Source organism: Penaeus monodon, chromosome 4, assembly GCF_015228065.2.
Source record: "Penaeus monodon isolate SGIC_2016 chromosome 4, NSTDA_Pmon_1, whole genome shotgun sequence".
Classification (NCBI taxonomy): Eukaryota; Metazoa; Arthropoda; class Malacostraca; order Decapoda; family Penaeidae; genus Penaeus; species Penaeus monodon.
Genome location: NC_051389.1, coordinates 23,994,097 through 24,003,908, shown reverse-complemented (window position 1 = coordinate 24,003,908; position 9,812 = coordinate 23,994,097).

Below are 9,812 nucleotides of genomic sequence, written 5' to 3'. Positions count from 1 at the left end.
GAACTGCACATTAAGATTGCAAATAAAACTAGCAGCTCATATTAATTTACAATTATCTCGGTAGATACTTCGCAGTTACTTCCTGTCTGTATAAGTGTTCTTTCTTGGCGGAATTAATGTTTATTTTCTCACTTAATAAGTTCTAGAAAAGTATATATTCAGAATGGGGATATGTCGAAAAATAGTAAATTGATAGACAGATTGATAGATATACACATACATATATGCGTTACATCATTGTTTTAACTACCATTGAAAATTTTATTATCATTACTTCTATATATACCATAGGAAAAATGAAATATTTATTAGTAGCGACATAAGCTGCTGAATACGATATTTTCCCGTCTTTGATAACTTGACATCGGAATATGTTTGGTTTTCATTTCTTCTGTGTGTGTCCGTGTTGTACTAATGCTTATAGGCAGAAGAGAGAGGGAGGAAAGCGAGAAAAAGAAAAGGGAAAAAGCGAGGTGAAAAGGAGGCCCAGCAGTTTTTATAACGCACACGTGGTGTATGTTGATGTCAAACTGCCCTGATAAGATAAAACTCAATAGACGGACAAAGAATAAAAGTAGGACCGAAAGACAGATCACCTTTACTTATCAGAGAAAAATGTTGAGGCGGGAGAACTGGAAACGGCCGATGTGGAGAGAAAAATGAGAATGATTATGCATAAAAAAATAAATAAATAATAACGCAGATATTTGTAACTCATTAAAAAAAAACAGGATATGAAAATTAGAAAGCTAATAATGATAATATATATATATATATATATATATATATATATATATATATATATATATATATATATATATATGCTGGTACTTGTGGTCCGAATGATAATGATGATAAATGATGTAAAATATTAATCAACAGACTACATGTGTGTGTTTAATTATATTAACACTACTATCTTGTAAATGTTATATATTGTATTCTTTTCATCCTAAAAAGGATATGCGAATTTTCTATAATTTCTTGTCATCTTGGATTTACAAGAATTTCAAAATAGAGACCAATAATTCTAACCGTTTTCCTTAGTTACTACCCATGCAATATACTTTTAAATATGGTTGGTTAAGAAAAAATGTAGTTCTTTAAAGGGACCAATTGATACTGGTTATCTGATGTATTTTTGTTGCTACAATAGTTTAAAACCGTAAATATATATATATATATATATATATATATATATATATATATATATATATATATATGTGTGTGTGTGTGTGTGTGTGTGTGTGTGTGTGTGTGTGTGTGTGTGTGTGTGTGTGTGTGTGTGTGTGTGTGTGTGTGTGTGTGTGTGTGTACGACAATGAAAGACATAGTGTGCACATAAGAGAGCTGGATAATAAAAAATAATGTATATATACTTTTAAGTCACCATCATTATTATCTTTTACTGTGTATATATATTTTCATACAAAATATGAAATATGGGTTTGGGAAAGCTTAATGAGATAGCGTGTATATGATGTTATTTGTTCTCCTTTCCGTTTTCATTTTGTATTATATTTTTCACTGAAGTTTATAGTATGTAGATATCGAGGGCGGGAAGTCATCAGGAAAAATATTTATATACTGCACGTTTAATAGAGTTACTGTCACGAAAATATTTATATGTATTTTTTTACCATAATTAGTTTTAATTCTGCACTATAAATATAGTTATGCACGACAATGAAATGAACGTTGTGTACATAAGAGAGCTAGAATAATTGTGCATAAAGTTGTATTTATACTCTCAGCAATCACCATCATTAGTATTTTTTATTGTATATATATTTTATACAGGTAATGAAATATGGGTTTGGAAAAGCTGAATAACCTATTTGGGTGTGAGAATTTGTCAGAGAAAAGCTACCTGAAAAAAGGTTTCTCTCCCAACCAAGGATCTTTTATACTTTAGTGCTTTTAGAGTATTCGCATCCTAAGCCATGCATGCTCTACTGATTTCAAGCTAAAATTTATGCAAAGACATCGGTACCATTATGCTATTCGGGGGTAAGAAGTTACAAGATCTCTCACTTCTCGTTCTCTAATACAGCTATTATTGGAATATAGTGTGAGTGTGTGTGTGTGTGTTTGTGTGGAAGAGTGAGGGAGGAAAGCGAGACAAAAATAGAAAAGGAAAGAGAATGACAGTTGATCAGAAAGAGGCTTTAGCACTATTTATAACGCACACGTGGTGTATGTTAATGTCAAACTGCACCAGACAGAATGAGTATATGCTTAAAAGATCAAAGTTTGACTACTGCGATGGGAAAATTGAAAAACAGGAAATGGTCGACGGGGAGAGAAAAATAAGAACTCTAAAAATCGTAACAATAACGCTACTAATTATAACAGCAACCAATGGAAATAGTAACATGGATGAAAAAGAGAGCTATGGAATAAATGCTATAATGCTACAAATAGAAATGATAAAAATAATAAGAATAACAACGGTGCTTGTGTTAAGAAGAATAACGAGAAGAGATAATGCGAAAGGACAATTTCTTTTCATATTTTTCAAGGAAATCATCACGTTACATTTTCTTATAGCTTCTCATAACCGTAACGATGTATGGCTCAAAACTTCCAATAAATTCCTTTTTCCTAGTGTATTACAATTTCCTGTCTCATATTGATATAACATCGAAACGAACGTAATTCTTCTTCAACGCTACCGCTCCTTTTTATTGTAGATCAGATCATTTTAAATCACCATAGAAGTTCTGTTAGAACTTATTGAATCTGTCATTATCACCATCCAATAAAAAGACAAGCTTATCCCTAGTGGAAAACAAAATAAAAGCAAAAGAACTCGGAGAATGCACCCGGATCCCCCCTCTCGAACGCATGTTTTCCTCATTAAGCCATCTTGAATAGGTACTACTAACTTTCTCTTATGTCTGAACTTGCAGTCATAAATGGGAATACAACTGAAAGTCGGACAGTTGCACTAACCCCATAATTGCAATACAACCTACACAACAGTAATTATATTCAACAGAGCCCACGCCCCTTCAAGATCATACACGGCACTAAGTAATTTGTAAATCTGCATAATAGGTAAGCCATATGTACTATACAGCTACTTGGGGAGAAGAGGAAAGGAGAGGGTGAAGAGAAAGATCACCATGAAATCAATTAAATTATGACAGATAATACGAATATAACTGTAAATCATTATGCTTTATTACATTTCACATCGCTCTTAGTGTGATCATAAGCACTCGTACAATTATATATATATATATATATATATATATATATATATATATATATATATATATATATATATGTATATGTGTGTGTGTGTGTGTGTGTGTGTGTGTGTGTGTGTGTGTGTGTATGTGTGTGTGTATATATATATATATGTATATATATATATATATATATATATATATATATATATATATATATAATATATATATATTCATTATTGTATTATTACTATTATTGCAATATCATTATCATTATCCGATTACTATTGTGTTATTAGTATTATCATTCCTGTCGCCTTTACTGTTATTCGATTATTAGCTTACCATTATCATTGTTATTATAGGCATGATCTTACACTCTTACCTTCTTCTTGCGGCTCTCATGTTACTCATTCTTATATCATTCCTTTCTAAAAGCAGGGTTGTAGCTACGAACTACGAAAACATGCAGTCGCGTTTGCCCTTCTTCTGTTTAAGACTTGATTTGTTTATCTAGTAACATAATGCCATCATGGTACAGTTAGACAGAAACATAGATTCAGAAGATTTAAAATTGACTCGGAAAAAAATAAATAAATAGATAAAAAAAAAAAAAAAAAAAAAAAAAAATATATATATATATATATATATATATATATATATATATAAATATATATATATATATTGTTACGCCGGCCGCCTCGTCTCTCTGCTACCAACACAAGGCAGGCTAGGCAGAGAAACGAGGCGGCCGGCGTAACAAATGGTGTCAGGAGAGGGATTTGTGATATTTGCTCAGTAGACGCGCCGATTTATCATGTCGTCCAAAGATGGCGGTAGCCATGAGGGAGAGGAGGCTATGACTGAGGCAGGAACGAGCGAGGTGAAGCCGAGCCAGATGGACCTGATCACTGCCATGCTGGCCGGTATGAGGGAGGAAATGGCACAAAATGACAGTCTTTCCTTTATTTCCACATGTTATTTACCCGTACACTTTTCTATAGGCACAATACAAGGGGGACACCAGCATGTCACACTGCACGATGCAGCTTATAACAGGGCAACACATAGTTATATCAGGTCACAAGGGCACACACGGTCTTCACAGGAGCAGCACCCAACTGCGTCTCCTGGCTTGTTCCTCCCGCTCCTCCGCTCACAGCCAGTTGCGTCATGTTTGCCCAGGTCCTTTCATGTTAACACATGCCCAGGTCATCCTTTTCATGTTAACAAACGTTTCGCACAGAGACAAAGACCCACTGGTGTAGCAATATATATATACATACATACATATATATATACATATATATCATGCCACTTATAAACCCGAAGAGCATCATTATTGATATTACAGACAGCTTAAAAGGTAAAATAACTGCCTTCTTGGTGGGAGGAGGAGGGTTCAATCCCCGGGTCCTTTTGTATTTTGCTTCGATTGCCAGTAATCATAAATATCTCAACATTATCGAGAATTGCGATGGTAATGAAAACAAGATAATCTGCGGTAATTTGAATAATTAAATACTTCTATAGTGACTTACAAATTACTTTGTAGCCGAGATGTGGATCAAATCTTATATTATCTTATTTTTTAATGAAATATGGGAATGGAAAAGATAAATAAGCTGTGTTAAGATGTAAATTGTAGACTATTGATTTTAAGCCAACAATGGACAAGGTACATACGTAATAAAATATTTTAAAAAATCAAGTTTTATAATGCCCCCGTTAGATCAGTCAAAAGAGACGCCTCCAGGAAACATCACGACTTTGAAGGCGGTAGAATCTCTGCAAACAGCACACAGAAGCCAATATGGGACGTTCATACAATATTTAGGGGTTTCCAAAAGAGGATTGCACAACCAGAAGAATCCCAATTAACTAGAGGAAAAATAATACTAAACTAACCGGATTAATAAAGATGACAGTCAGTCTTTATGAACGATGAGCCGCTGTGAAAATATGCATTAGATTGCAACTATTTTAATGCAATCTCTACTCGTATACAAGTAACATGAATTACAGTTAGTAGCATGAATTACATTCAAATAACTCGTATCAGCTTCCTCCAAGTGCTTTACATGGAAAAGTAGCATTAAGTGTTAATGTGAAATATTTATTCAAGCTACTAATATAACATAACCAGAGACAGGCCATTACAACACGATAATGTTCAGTCGATTTGATTTTTATGACAAATTATGAAATCTAACTTTTTTTTGTGTGGGGGGGGTCTTATATACGCTCATTACATGCAGCCTACTTATAGACGAACTGCGTCTGTGTGCAGTATCATACTCATTTGTTTTCTTAAAAGATAGAGATGAGATTAAAGTCGTGATGTCATATTTTGGAAATGACGTTTCTTGAAACTATAATTGCATCCACCCCTTTTCTCATAAGTTTAGTCACTATTTCCCCTAAATCTGGGAACCGTTACATTATTTAACATAATAACCACAGAGGTTACTATGATATAACTTCAGCCTTTGAGGTAACTGAGAGAAGGGTAATATCAAACAATTGAATGTACTTAAGATATTTCTGGAAAGACGTTGTTCGTGGAACTATATACATCATGTGTTTTCAGTTTGATCTCAAGTATTAGGTCCGTCCTTTCCTACTGGGCCGTACCTTTTGTAACTCTATATGGTAGACCAGCATTACTTGGCATGCTTCAGTGCTAGGTCAACTAAGGCGGTCGTGACTCAACTAATTGATGGTCGTAACTTAGTATTTTCCTTATATATTAGGTTATAAATCAGTGCACCTTCGAAATAAACCACATCCATCTACATAGGTCAAACTCTCCAAGTGAGTGTATTCCAGTTTGCCACCTTTCATTACTTGTCTTCTTTCTTATTTTGTCTTTCTCATATTAATTTCTCATATATTTTATCTTATTTTCATCAATTCAGAGGACTCTTGAAGATGATTTTTGCCATACATCTTCTCCACAGCACAAAAGAAAAAACCCATTCTCTTTGAATGGGTTTTAAAAACTCAATAGTTTGAGAAAAATGTCTGGATGGTGCCCAAGTGCCATTGGCTCTGATATTCCAAGATACTCTTAACTCAGATACTCAGGTTTTTAAATGACACTCCTCTCTGTTATCTCTCCGTGAGTTGTTATTGTTATAATATCAGGTTTTAACACCGTATGTATTTCAAAATTTAACTTTTACTCAGATCACACATATTATAAGCACAGGGTTCTTCTGTATTGCGCCCACCCCTTTTCTCTTTCTGTCAAAGCCACTATTTCCCTTTCTACTGGGAAAACCACTCGGGCTTTATCTAGAAGGGACACTATTATTAAGTGTGAGCCCTCCTGTATCATTACCTAAGTCATACTCTTGAAGAATACAATAATCATAAGAGGGTTACTGATTATCTAATTTCAGTCTTTGATGTAACTGAGAGAAGGGTAATATCAAACAATTGATAATCTTACACTTCTTGATATATTGAATTAAACTTGTACAACTAAAAACCTTAACTGACACTGATGTCCACTTCTCCAATAAGGTGTGTAGTATAACTGTCCTTCTCTTATGTCTTCCTTCTTGAATCCTTTGTCTGTACAGACTTTCCTCAAATTTCTTCATATCTTCACTGTATCAGTTCAGAGGACTCCTAAGGATGGCATCTGCTTTACAATCTGGTCCATCTCTCCAAAGACATCTCATGAAGCAAACAAAACAACAAAAAACAGGAAAACAAAAACCCATTCCTAAAAAAAAAAAAAAAAAAAAAAAAAAAAAAAAAAAAAAAAAATCAGGAATGATAAAACAATAAAGGATTCAATATAACTGATTTCTTGTTGGAACAGAAACTACTTTTGACAAACAAACAAATGTGTATATTCATGCCATTATGTATGATCTGAGTAGTTTTATATTTATGCATAATATTATTTTTATGAAACCCACATTTTAGAATTATTGTATTATAAATTTCAATAACACTTACTCCTTGAATGGGTTTTCAATCATCAATAATAAGTGAGAAACATCTGAATGTGCCACTGTCAGCCTGTGAGGAAGATATCTTATTTACCATGGTTTTCCAATTTGATCTCAAATGATTACTTTGCTTTTGTTCTGTAATCAGATCTATAGTATTGTTACGCCGGCCGCCTCGTCTCTCTGCCACCAACACAAGGCAGGCTAGGCAGACGGCGTGCTATCCACAGGGTCGTGAACACTGAACAGCTCCAAGAGGCACCGAGCACCACAGCGTCCCAGAACACCACCACGAGGGGGAAAACGCCAAGTGGCGAGGCAGGGCACGAAATAAACACAAAATGACAGTCTTTCCTTTATTTACACAAGTTATTTACCCGAACACTTTTCCATAGGCACAATACAGGGGGAAACCAGCATGCCACACTGCACGATACAGCTTATAACAGGGCAACACAAAGTTTATCATTTCACAAGGGCACACACGAGGTCTTCACAGGAGCAGCACCCAACCGCGTCTCTCTTGGCTTGTTCCTCCGCTCCTCCGCTCACAGCCAGTTGGGTCATGTTTGCCCAGGTCCCTTCATGTTAACACATGCCCAGGTCATCCTTTTCATGTTAACACATGTTTCGCACAGAGACAAAGACCCACTGGCGTAGCAGTATTTTATAATTTTACTATTGATATTATTACAGCTGAATGTTCTTTCTTACCTCTGGTATTTAAAGAATTTTACTAACCTCTTTCTGGCAGTTACCAGACACTTGTCTCTGTTCTCTCTCTCTCTGGTTATGACTATAATATCAGGGTTTAACACTGTATATTCTTAACGTTTTAACATCTACTCAGATCACATATATTACAAGCATATGGTTCGTCTTACTCCATACATGCATAATACCGGAACTTAAATGAATCTCTCCAGTAACAAAATAATACACATTGGTTTCTTCATTAAAATATCCATTGTGGAACCTTAATATAACAAGCAACAGTGAAATATAACTGCGTACCCTCTAATTTTAAAAAATGCATTGTGAGGGAAACAAAGAAAACTCAACTTTGTAGGGTAAACTCGCATTTTTTACAGTTTCCTTATCTTAGTGTAATAATATAAACATGTATAGCACGTGATACAAAAATAGTAAAACAAAGTCTCATCTTTCTAAGAAAAGAAAATATCTTTAAGTACTAGTTGTCTTACACAGCTAAAGACTAATCAAATGGGGTATACATAATTAACATATGCATAAAGACCAAGGAAGTGAGGTATACAAAGGGTGGTCACTGACGAATTTTGGGGTCATTCTTACTTCGTGTCCTGGTGCTCATTACACTTCTTAATCCATACATGCATATTTCCAGAACTTAAATAAATCCTTCCAGTAACAAAAATAATACATGTTTGTTTCATCGTTAAAATATCAATCATTCATCCTTGATATAACAAAGTACCAGTGAAATATAACAGTTTATCCTGTAATCAAAAAGGGGGGAGGACAAAGAAAACTGATATTTCGTAGGCTAAACTATCATATTTTGCTCTGATTTGTTTGTTTCCTGGTGTAATAGAATATATACATATAAAACTTTATTAAAGATAATAAGATTAAGTATCATATTTCTGAGAAAATAATTTAGGACTACTGTATCATACGTAACTAAAGACTGATTAAAACTGAAGTATACTTAAGTGGTTGTGCCAATACGAATTTTTGGGTCATTCTAAATTTACATCCCTTCTGCTCATTACAAAACAACCTTGAAAGTTTAGATAAGTTGAATATTTTGTTTTGTTGTATTCTAACCTAAATATTTCGTGTATTTCGAAAATATTAAAATTATTAAGTTACCCATAAATGAAAGGTTTATACTTTCTGTTGTATTTGAGAAAACGTATCAGAGGGAATCTCCTGTAAACCTAAAGTAAAATCCGGTTTTAAAGTAGACATTAACTAGTTGTCACCAGGAACGCGTGACATCCATTATAGTGTTGTCTTTATTGTTTTTGCACACAGATGCTAATAAAATTTCATAGTCATCAATGAGTTGACTTGTAGGCCTATGTGGTCTCATCTGATTTCTCCCCTTCTTGAGTTATCTAAAGCTATTGATATCGATATTGCTATTGCTATTATTGGCAATGCGGTTATTATAATATTGTTGACATACTAATAGCAATGATAAAACTAAAAAATATTTACAAAAGTCAAGGAAAAAGAGAAACAAGTGATAGAGGTAGTACTTGATTTTTCATACATATACATATATATTTATGTGTGTATATGTATGTACATGTATGTGTGTGTGATATATACACAGGCATACATACATATAATGTGTATATATACATATATATACATATACATATTTATACACATGCATATATACATTCATACACATACACACACACACATGTATAAAAATATACATTTGTATGTGTATATATAAATATTATGTATATGTATACATGAGTATATATGCATGTCTGTTTGTTATATATACTATATATATATAATACTGGAAACAAAAACACAAGACAGACGAAGATTGAGAGAGCCTACGTCCTGCAGTGGATTGACTCAGGCTGATGATGACGATGATGATACATATATGTATATATATATATATATATATATATATATATATATA